This window comes from Hemitrygon akajei, chromosome 19 (assembly GCF_048418815.1).
Source record: "Hemitrygon akajei chromosome 19, sHemAka1.3, whole genome shotgun sequence".
In the NCBI taxonomy this organism is placed as follows: Eukaryota; Metazoa; Chordata; class Chondrichthyes; order Myliobatiformes; family Dasyatidae; genus Hemitrygon; species Hemitrygon akajei.
In genome coordinates this window covers 78,023,784-78,036,113 of record NC_133142.1, presented here as the reverse complement: position 1 = coordinate 78,036,113, position 12,330 = coordinate 78,023,784, and positions in this window count along the sequence as shown.

Sequence of the window (12,330 nt, the reverse complement as noted above, 5' to 3'; positions counted from 1 at the left end):
ATAGGTGATGTTGCAGTGTCCAGAAGCTTGGCAGTTTCAACGAAACCGCATGAACAGATGCGGCGTCGGTCATCTTCGGCCCAAATATCGTTTGGGCCGTCGGGGTCACCAATTGTAGCGGTGTGCTACACGCAGCGCTGAAATAACGACACGGAGTCGATGAGCTGCAGTTGCAAAAGAGAATTATTCGAACTTAGCGGCCTCGCTTTTAAGCCTTCCTGATCCCGCCCTCCCCGGGCGAGAATACTGTAGGGGGCGCGTATTCACAGCCCCGTCCCACGCGCGGGCTTTTCCCCTTGCTGGTGAAGCAGACTTGGCACCCTTTTTGGGACCGGCCTCAATGCCGGCGCACGGCGATTTGTGAGCCGGTTCGAGTGCGCTGGGAAGTGGGTCGCCACAGTCCATCCATTCAACAGAAAAGTCCAGGTTATTTCTAGAGCAAACACAAGGAAATCTGCAGATGCTGGAAATTCAAACAATAACACACACAAAATGCTGGTGGAACACAGCAGGCTAGGCAGCATCTATAGGGAGAAGCGCTGTCGACGTTTCGGGCCGAGACCCTTCGTCAGGACTAATCGAAAGGAAAGATAGTAAGAGATTTGAAAGTAGTGGGGGGAGGGGGAAAAGCAAAATGATAGGAGAAGACCGGAGGGGGTGGGATGAAGCTGAAAGCCAGAAAGGTGATTGGCGAAAGTGATACAGAGCTAGAGAAGGGAAAGGATCATGGGACGGGAGGCCTCAGGAGAAAGAAAGGAGGTGGGGGAAGCACCAGAGGAAGATGGAGAACAGGCAAACAACTAAATATGTCAGGGATGGGGTAAGAAGGGGAGGAGGGGCATTAACGGAAGTTAGAGAAGTCAATGTTCATGCCATCAGGTTGGAGGCTACCCAGCCAGTATATAAGGTGTTGTTCCTCCAACCTGAGTATGGATTCATCTTGACAGTAGAGGAGGCCATGGATAGACATATCAGAATGGGAATGGGACGTGGAATTAAAATGTGTGGCCACTGGGAGATCCTGCTTTCTCTGGCGGACCGAGCATAGGTGTTCAGTGAAATGGTCTCCCAGTCTGCGTCGGGTCTCACCAATATATAAAAGGCCACACCGGGAGCACCGGACGCAGTATACCACACCAGCCGACTCACAGGTGAAGTGTCGCCTCACCTGGAAGGACTGTCTGGGGCCCTGAATGGTGGTGAGGGAGGAAGTGTAAGGGCAGGTGTAGCACTTGTTCCATTTACAAGGATAAGTGCCAGGAGGGAGATCGGTGGGAAGGGATGCGGGGGGGAAGAGTGGACAAGGGAGTCGCGTAGGGAGCGATCCCTGCGGAAAGCAGAAAGAGTGGGGGAGGGAAAGATGTGCTGGGTAGTGGGATCCCATTGGAGGTGGCGGAAGTTACGGAGAATTATATGTTGGACCCGGAGGCTGGTGGGTGGTAGGTGAGGACAAGGGGAACCCTATCCCGAGTGGGGTGGTGGGCAGATGGGGTGAGGACAGATATGTGGGAAATGGGAGAAATGCGTTTGAGAGCAGAGTTGATGGTGGAGGAAGGGAAGCCCCTTTGTTTAAAAAAGGAAGACATCTCCTTCGTCCTGGAATGAAAAGCCTCATCCTGAGAGCAGATGCAATGGAGATGGAAGAATTGCGAGAAGGGGATGGTATTTGCAAGAGACAGGGTGGGAAGAGGAATAGTCCAGGTAGCTGTGAGAGTCTGTAGGCTTATAGTAGATATCAGTAGATAAGCCATCTACAGAGATGGAGACAGAAAGATCAAGAAAGGGGAGGGAGGTGTCGGAAATGGACCAGGTAAATTTGAGGGCAGGGTGAAAGTTGGAGGCAAAGTTAATGAAGTCGACGAGCTCAGCATGCGTGCAGGAGGCAGCGCCAATGCAGTCGTCGATGTAGCGAAGGAAAAGAGGGGGATGGATACCGATATAGACTTGGAACATGGACTGTTCCACAAAGCCAACAAAAAGGCAGGCACAGCTGGGACCCATATGGGTACCCATGGCTACACCTTTGGTTTGGAGGAAGTGGGAGAAGCCAAAGGAGAAATTATTGAGAGTAAGAACTAATTCCGCTAGATGGAGGAGATTGGTGGTAGAGGGGAATTTGTTAGGTCTGGAATCCAAAAAGAAGTGAAGAGCTTTGAGACTGTTCAGGTGGGGGATGGAGGTATATAGGGACTGGACGTCCATGGTGAAAATAAGACGGAGGGGGCCAGGGAACTTAAAATCATTGAAAAAATTCAAAGCGTGAGTAGTGTCACGAACATAGGTGGGAGGAGATTGAACAAGGGCGGATAAGACAGTGTCAAGGTATGCAGAAATGAGTTCAGTGGGGCAGGAGCAAGCTGAGACAATAGGTTTACCTGGACAGGCAGGTTTGTGGATCTTGGGTAGGAGGTAGAAACGGGAAGTGCGGGGTGTGGGAACGATGAGGTTGGTGGCAGTGGATGGGAGATCCCCAGAGCTGATAAGGTTGGTGATGGTATAGGAGACAATGGCCTGGTGCTCCTTAGTGGGGTCACGATCAAGGGGTAAATAAGAAGAGGTATCAGAGAGTTGTCGCTGTGCCTCGGCCAGGTAGAGGTCAGTACACCAGACAACAACAGCTCCCCCCTTATCAGCAGGTTTTATAGTGAGGTTGGGATTGGTGCGGAGGGAGCGGAGAGCAGAGCATTCGGAAGGAGTGAGGTTGAAATTGGAACACGGTGTGGTGAAGTCGAGACGGTTGATGTCCCGTCGGCAATTCACAATAAAGAGATCCAGAGCAGGTAGAAGACCAGAGCAGGGTGTCCATGAAGAGAAGGAGGGTTGAAGACGGGAGAAGGGGTCATCGGTGGGAGTAGGAGAGTCCCTGTCAAAGAAGTAAGCTCGGAGACGGAGCCGGCGGAAGAAGAGTTCAGCGTCATGGCGTACGCGGAACTCGCTGAGGTGTGGGCGAAGGGGGACAAAGGTGAGGCCCTTACTGAGGACAGAGCGCTCTGCCTCAGAGAGTTGAGGGTCAGAGGGAATGGTAAAGACCCGGCACGGATGAGAGATGGGATCGGAGGGGGGAGGGAGGCTGGTAGCGTCAGTGGAGAGGGAAGGGTTGGGGTGAGAGGAAGATGGAGCCTCTGAGGGCCCAGGAGCTGACGATGGGATCTGAGGGAGAGGGGATTGCAGAGTGGTGGTGGGGGAAGGGGAGACGGGAGTCACAATCGCAGCATGTGAAGACCCGGCCTGGAGTTCAAGGCTGGAGTCGCAGTCGGTGGTTGCGCAATCGCTTTGAAGCCGTCCATGGTCGTCGGAACCCGCGTTGATGGTGCTGGAGTCTGGGTTTTCAATATGCCCTGGATTGCTGGGGCAGCCGAGATTGACGGCTGGCGCGAATCCATGGTCGTTGGAACCCGCGTTGATGGTGCTGGAGTCCGGGTTTTCAATATGACCTGGGTTGCTGGGGCAGCCGAGATCGACGGCCGAGGCCAATCCATGGTCATTGGAACACGCATTGATGGTGCTCATTTCTGCATACGTTGACACTGTCTTATCCCCCCTTGTTCAATCTCTTCCCACCTATGTCCGTGACACTTCTCACACTTCGAATTTTTTCAATGATTTTAAGTTCCCTGGCCCCCTCCGTCTTATTTTCACAATGGACGTCCAGTCCCTATATACCTCCATCCCCCACCGAGATGGTCTCGAAGCTTTTCAGTTTTTTTTTGGATTCCAGACCTAACCAATTCCACTCTACCACCACTCTCCTCGGTCTAGCAGAATTAGTTCTTACTCTCAATAATTTCTCCTTTGGCTCCTCCCACTTCCTCCAAACCAAGGGTGTAGCCATGGGCACCCGTATGGGTCCCAGTTATGCCTGCCTTTTTGTTGGCTTTGTGGAATAGTCCATGTTCCAAGTCTATACAGGTATCCATCCCCCTCTTTTCCTTCACTACATCGACGACTGCATTGGTGCTGCCTCCTGCACGCATGCTGAGCTCGTCGACTTCATTAACTTTGCCTCCAACTTTCACCCTGCCCTCAAATTTACCTGGTCCATTTCCGACACCTCCCTCCCCTTTCTTGATCTTTCTGTCTCCATCTCTGGAGACGGCCTATCTACTGATGTCTACTATAAGCCTACAGACTCTCACAGCTACCAGGACTATTCCTCTTCCCACCCTGTCTCTTGCAAAAATGCTATCCCCTTCTCACAATTCCTCCGTCTCCGCCGCATCTGCTCTCAGGATGAGGCTTTTCTTTCCAGGACGAAAGAGATGTCTTCCTTTTTTAAACAAAGGGGCTTCCCTTCTTCCACCATCAACTCTGCTCTCAAACGCATCTCTCCCATTTCCCGCACACCTGCCCTCACCCCATCCACCTGCCACTCCACTTGGGATAGGGTTCCCCTTGTCCTTACCTACCACCCCACCAGCCTCCAGGTCCAACATATAATTCTCCGTAATTTCCGCCACCTCCAACGGGATCCCACTACCAAACACATCTTTCCCTCCCCCACTCTTTCTGCTTTCCGCAGGGATCGCTCCCTACGCGACTCCCTTGTTCACTCTTCCCCCCCCCCCCCCATCCCTTCCCACCGATCTCCCTCCTGGCACTTATCCTTGTAGGTGGAACAAGTGCTACACCTGCCCTTACACTTCATCCCTCACCACCATTCAGGGCCCCAGACAGTCCTTCCAGGTGAGGCGACACTTCAACTGTGAGTCGGCTGGTGTGGTATACTGTGTCCGGTGCTCCCAGTGTGGCCTTTTATATATTGGTGAGACCCGACGCAGACTGGGAGACCGTTTCGCTGAACACCTACGCTCGGTCTGCCAGAGAAAGCAGGATCTCCCAGTGGCCACACATTTTAATTCCACGTCCCATTCCCATTCTGATATGTCTGTCCATGGCCTCCTCTACTGTCAAAATGAATCCAAACTCAGGTTGGAGGAACAACACCTTATATACCGGCTGGGTAGCCTCCAACCTGATGGCATGAACATTGACTTCCCTAACTTCTGTTAATGCCCCTCCTCCCCTTCTTACCCCATCCCTGACATATTTAGTTGTTTGCCTGTTCTCCATCTCCCTCTGGTGCTCCCCCCTCCTCCTTTCTTTCTCCCGAGGCCTCCCATCCCATGATCCTTTCCCTTCTCTAGCTCTGTATCACTTTCACCAATCACCTTTCTGGCTCTCAGCTTCATCCCACCCCCTCCGGTCTTCTCCTATCATTTTGCATTTCCCCCTCCCCCCACTACTTTCAAATCTCTTACTATCTTTCCTTTCAGTTAGTCCTGACAAAGGGTCTCGGCCCGAAACGTCGACAGCGCTTCTCCCTATAGATGCTGCCTAGCCTGCTGTGTTCCACCAGCATTTTGTGTGTGTTGCAGGTTATTTTCATTTGTCCTCCAGCAGCACAGTCAAAGGATGAGTAGTTTCATGTTCTTGGAGGATCTATCCTTTGGAGAAGGAAGGCTGAGATTCTGAGCGGGTGTGCGGCAGAAGTCATTTTGATTTTTTCTTCTCATCGGAGTTAAGAGAGGCGGGACTGCGCAGGCGTGAGACGTTGGGCGGTGAAGCGCGGAAGATTTAAAATGAGCACAGCCTTGTACAGCGGGCAGCGGAGTGAGCCGGGAGCAGAGTGAAAGCTTAGGGGCTTTGACTCAACGGGCTTAGGCGGAAACAGGAGAGGCAAGGTAGGTATAATTTTCAATTTTTCCTGTAATTTAGGGAAAGGGGAAGTATGAGTATGAGGGCAGCTTGTTGTTCTCGGTGTCGGATATGGGAGGTCCTGGAGTCTCCGAGCCTCCCGGACATCCACATCTGCGCCAGGTGCACCGAGCTGCAGCTCCTAAGGGACCGTGTTAGGGAACTGGAGATGCAACTCGATGACCTTCGTCTGGTCAGGGAGAGTGAGGAGGTGATAGAGAGGAGTTACAGGCAGGTGGTCACACCAGGGCCACAGGAGGCAGTCAAGTGGGTCACAGTTAGGAGAGGAAAGGGGAAGAGTCAGGTACTAGAGAGTACCCCTGTGGCTGTACCCCTTGACAATAAGTACTCCTGTTTGAGTACTGTTGGGGGGGACAGCCTACCTGGGGGAAGTGACAGTGGCCGTGCCTCTGGCACAGAGTCTGGCCCTGTAGCTCAGAAGGGTAGGGAAAGGAAGAGGAAGGCAGTAGGGATAGGGGACTCGATAGTCAGGGATTCAGACAGGTGATTCTGTGGACGCAGGAAAGAAAGTCGGATGGTAGTTTGCCTCCCAGGTGCCAGGGTCCAGGATGTTTCTGATTGTGTCCAAGATATCCTGAAGTGGGAGGGTGAGGAGCCAGAGGTCGTGGTACATATAGGTACCAATGAAATAGGTAGGAAAAGGGAAGAGGTCCTGAAAGGAGAATATAGGGAGTTAGGAAGGGAGTTGAGAAGAAGGACCACAAAGGTAGTAATCTCGGGAGTTACTGCCTGTGCCACGCAACAGTGAGAGTCGGAATGGAATGAGATGGAGGATGAATACGTGGCTGAGGGATTGGAGCAGGGGGCAGGGATTCAAGTTTCTAGATCATTGGGGCAGGTGTGACCTGTACAAAAAGGATGGGTTGCACTTGAATCCTAGGGGGACCAATATCCTGGCGGGGATATTTGCAAAGGCTACTAAGGAGACTTTAAACTAGAATGGTTGGGCATAGGTGAGAATCAAATTGAAGAGACTAGGGGAGAGGAGGTTAGATCACAAATAGAGAACGCTAGTAGACAGTGGGTGAGGGAGGATAGGCAGGTGATAGAGAAGGGGAGCGCTGAGACCGAAGATGTTGAGGAGAAGGAAGAAAAAGATAATAAAGTTGTTAGCACCATTAGAGATGAACAGAGAGTAAGAGGTGGAGAATTTCTTAAATACATTTATTTTAATGGTAGGAGCATTGTAAGAAAGGTGGAAGAGCTTAGAGCATGGATTGATACCTGGAAATATGATGTTGTAGCTATTAGTGAAACATGGTTGCAGGAGGGGTGTGATTGGCAACTAAATATTCCTTAATTTTATTGCTTCAGGTGTGATAAAATCAGAGGGGCAAGAGGGGAAGGTGTTGCATTGCTTGTCAGAGAAAATATTACAGCGGTGCTTTGGCAGGATAGATTAGAGGGCTCGTCTAGGGAGACTATTTGGGTGGAATTGAGGAATGGGAAAGGTGTAGTAACACTTTTAGGGGTGTATTATAGACCACCTAATGGGGAGCGAGAATTGGAGGAGCAAATTTGTAGGGAGATAGCAGGTATTTGTAGTAAGCACAAGATTGTGATTGTGGGAGATTTTAATTTTCCACCCATTGACTGGGAAGCCGATTCTGTAAAAGGGCTGGATGGTTTGGAGTTTGTAAAATGTGTGCAGGATAGTTTTTTGCATCAATACATAGAGGGACCGACTAGAGAAGAGGCAGTGTTGGATCTCCTGTTAGGGAATGAGATATGTCAGGTGACGGAGGTATGTGTTAGGGAGCACTTCAGGTCCAGTGATCACAATGCCATTAGTTTCAATATAATTATGGAGAAGGATAGGACTGGACCCAGGGTTGAGATTTTTTATTGGAGAAAGGCTAACTTTGAGGAGATGCAAAAGGATTTAGAAGGAGTGGATTGGGACAATTTGTTTTATGGGAAGGATGTAATAGAGAATGGAGGTCATTTAAAGGTGAAATTTTGAGGGTACAGAATCTTTATGTTCCTGTTAGGTTGAAAGGAAATGTTAAAAGTTTGAAAGAGCCATGAGTTTCAAGGGATATTGGAAACTTGGTTCGGAAAAAGAGGGAGATCTACAATAAATATAGGCAGCATGGAGTAAATGAGGTGCTCAAGGAATATAAAGAATGTAAAAAGAATCTTAAGAAAGAAATTAGAAAAGCTAAAAGAAGATATGAGGTTGCTTTGGCAAGTAAGGTGAAAATAAATCCAAAGGGTTTCTACAGTTATATTAATAGCAAAAGGATAGTGAGGGATAAAATTGGTCCCTTAGAAAATCAGAGTGGACAGTTACGTGCGGAGCCAAAAGAGATGGGGGAGATTTTGAACAATTTCTTTTCTTCGGTATTCACTAAGGAGAAGGATATTGAATTGTGTAAGGTAAGGGAAACAAGTCGGGTAGTTATGGAAACTATGATGATTAAAGAAGAGGAATTACTGGCGCTTTTAAGGAATATAAAAGTGGACAAATCTCCGGATCCTGACAGGATACTCCCTAGGACCTCCCTAGGGAGGTTAGTGTAAAAATAGCAGGTGCTCTGACAGAAATATTTCAAATGTCATTAGAAATGGGGATGGTGCTGGAGGATTGGTGTATTGCTCATGTGGTTCCATTGTTTAAAAAGGGTTGTAAAAGTAAACCTAGCAATTATCGGCCTGTAAGTTTGACGTCAGTGGTGGGTAAATTAATGGAAAGTATTCTTAGAGATGGTATATATAATTATCTGGATAGACAGGGTCTGATTAGGAACAGTCAACATGGATTTGTGCGTGGAAGTTCATGTTTGACAAATATTATTGAATTTTTTGAAGAGGTTACTAGGAAAGTTGACGAGGGTAAAGCAGTGGATGTTGTCTATATGGACTTCAGCAAGGCCTTTGACAAAATTCCACACGGAAGGTTAGTTAGGAAGGTTCAATCGTTAGGTATTAATATTGAAGTAGCAAAATGGATTCAACAGTGGCTGGATGGGAGATGCCAGAGAGTAGTGGTGGATAACTGTTTGTCAGGTTGGAGGCTGGTGACTAGTGGTGTGCCTCAGGGATCTGTACTGGGTCCAATGTTGTTTGTCATATACATTAATGATCTGGATGATGGGGTGGTAAATTGGATTAGTAAGTATGAAGATGATACTAAGATAGGTGGCGTTGTGGATAATGAAGTAGGTTTTCAAAGCTTGCCGAGAGATTTAGGCCAGTTAGAAGAGTGGGCTGAAAGATGGCAGATGGAGTTTAATGCTGATAAGTGTGAGGTGCTACATTTTGGTAGGACTAATCAAAATAGGACATACATTGTAAATGGTAGGGTGTTGAGGAATGCAGTAGAACAGAGTGATCTAGGAATAATGATGCATAGTTCCCTGAAGGTGGATAGGGTGGTGAAGAAAGCTTTTGGTATGCTGTCCTTTATAAATCAGAGCATTGAGTATAGGAGTTGGGATGTAATGTTAAAATTGTACAAGGCATTAGTGAGGCCAAATTTGGAGTATTGTGTACAGTTCTGGTCACCGAATTATAGGAAAGATGTCAACAAATTAGAGAGAGTACAGAGGAGATTTACTAGAATGTTACCTGGGTTTCAGCACCTAAGTTATATAGAAAGGTTGAACAAGTTAGGTCTTTATTCTTTGGAGCATAGAAGGTTGAAGGGGGACTTGATAGAGGCATTTAAAATTATGAGGGGGATAGATAGAGTTGACATGGATAGACTTTTCCATTGAGAGTAGGGGAGATTCAAACAAGAGGACGTGAGTTGGTAGTTAAGGGGCAAAAGTTTAGGGGTAACACAAGGCGGAACTTCTTTACTCTGAGAATCGTAGCTGTGTGGAATGAGCTTCCAGTAGAAGTGGTAGAGGCAGGTTCGATTTTGGCATTTAAAGTAAATTTGGATAGGTATATGGACAGGAAAGGGCTGAGTTATGGGCTGAGTGCGGATAGGTAGGACTAGGTGAGAGCAAGCGTTCGGCATGAACTAGAAGGGCCGAGATGTTCGTTTCCATGCTGTAATTGTTATATTGTTATCCGGGCTCAGATACAACCACAAAGAACGTGTGCCGGCTGCTCTACTTTCAAAGAAGCTTAAGAAGATTTGGCATGTGATTGAAGACTCTGACAAACTTCTACAGGTGGCTGGGGGGATGGTACAGGTGACACAGTAGCACAGAGGTTAGCATAACACTTCTGAGCATCAGCAATCAGCAATCAGCAATTTGGCTTCAATCCTGCCGCTGTCTGGATGGAGTTTATATATTCCTCTACATGCCCCCAGTTTCCTCCCACACTCCAAAGGCAAATGTGTTAGGGTTAGTAAGTTGTAGGAATGCTATGTTAGCACTGGAAGCATTGTGATGCAGACTTCCCCTCCTCCAGCTCATCCTCGGACTGACACAAGCAATGCATTTTCCTGATTTTACTGTACGTTTGATGTTTCAATGTATATGTGAGAAATGAAGCTACTCTTTAATCTGGTTGCATCAAGGCCTGGTATGAAAGCTCTAATGCATGTGAAGACAAGAAGCTACAGAGACTGGTGGATTCAGCCTGCTCCATCTCAGGTACAACTCTTCCCACCACCATCGAGGACATCTACAAGAGATGATGTCTCAGGATGCAACATCCATTATCAAGGATCTCCACCATCTGGGCCATGCCTTCTTTGCATTGCTTCATTAGGCAGTAGATACAGGAGCCAGATGACCCACACCTGAAAGTTCAACTACAGCTTCTTACTCTCTGCATTAGTTTCTTGAAACATTAAGTGGAATTAAAAGGAAAAGGAGTCCATTCCAACATACATGGCTAAATTGAAGAGATTGTCTAAACATTGTCAGTTCAGTAAAGAGCGTAATGATGCACTAAACAATCCTTTATTTCGTGGAATCTTTTAAGAAAGTATTCAAAATTGGCTCCTATCTGAAGCACAACTCAAATTTAAGAGAGCAGCTGAAATCACAATATCAATGAAAACAACTGCCAGATAAGTTGCAGTTAGTAATGAAAGTGAATGTGAACAAAATGGCAATGCCTAAACAGAAACCTGCCTGGCTGAACAAATTGTGTTACCGTTGAGGCAGAGGCTCACATACACCAGACCAATGCAGGTTTAAAAGTGAAACTTGCACAATATGCAACAGTGTAGGACACATACAAAGAGCACATTGAGCAGACAAAAAATAGAGTCAACAGGGAAGAGAAAAAGATAAAAATTCAAGTTACAGTTTCAAAAAGAGCACTAATCTACATGCTGTAGATGAAAAATCTGATAATGATGAGAGTGACATGGAAAGGACTGGGCAGCCTTGAGATTTAAAAAGTGAAAACTAACAAGAGACAAGCAATACAACTTACACCAAAAGTGAACGGCAAATTAATCAAAATGGAATTGAACACTGGCTCAGCTATTTCACTCATTTCACAAAGTAAATTTGTATAGTATTTCAAATATATTCAACTGAAGCCTGCAGATATCCAACTAAGAACTTATACTGGAGAAAAGTTAACTCTTGTGGGAATGACTTTCATAACAGTGAAATACAACAACCAAGAAGTCACATTGGGTTGTATGTTGTAAAAACAGGACGGCCACCATTGTGGGGTCATGATTGGCTGAGACAACTACAACTTGATTGGAGATCCATCCACCATTTGCATGCCACATTCACTACAATAGAGTCAACTGAAAGTGAATTAGAAAGGTACTAGATGATGCCACAGCTGTGTTCCAGGATGGCATTAGAAAACTCTCATATCAAGGAAAAACTAGCGTTAAATAAAAATGCTGCAGCAAGTTTTACGATGTCTGGTTCCTTATACCATCTGTGATAAAGCAACCAGTGAGCTAGGTCTCATAGAAGCTAAAGGGATTATTTCCAAGGTTGAGTAGAGCCCATGGGAAATACCAGTGATCCCAGTAACCAAGAATATGGATCTGTAAAATCAGTGGTGATTTTAAAGTCACCATCAATCCAGTACTGAAAGTAGATCAATACTCTCTGCCCAGGATAGAGGATATCATTACAAAACGTTCTGGAGGGAAATGCTTCAGCAAAGTGAATTTAACTGAGGTCTACCTACTGATAGTGATGGAAGAAGAATCCAAACTGTATCTCACCATAGTGACTGACAAAGGGCTTTGAAACTATAATAGGCATTTTGGAATAGTGTCTGCACCTGTTCTGTAGCAGAATGCTATGAACCAGGCACTGCAAGGCTGCCCAGGGACTCAGTGTTATCTGGATGACATCATTGTTATTGGCGACGACTCAAGGAACATCTCCAAAATTTCAAGTCATTGTTAAAAGGATTAGAAGATTATGCACTCAAAGCATGACACAACAACTGCTGAATTCTTTCAACCAAGCATTACTTACTGCGGTCTCACCATTGATGCACAAGCATTAGGTAAGCGTGCTGAGAAAATTCAAGCAGCGGTAGAGGCCCCAAGGCCAAATGATATGTCACAGTTGCAGTCTTTTTTAGGATTTGTCAATTACTGTAACAGGTTCTTGCCAAACCTGACTACTGTGCTCCACCCAGCGAATTCATTACTGCAGATTGTAAAGGAATGGCAATGTGATGGGGCTTTCCAACAGACGAAGGAAATAGTAACATTAGACA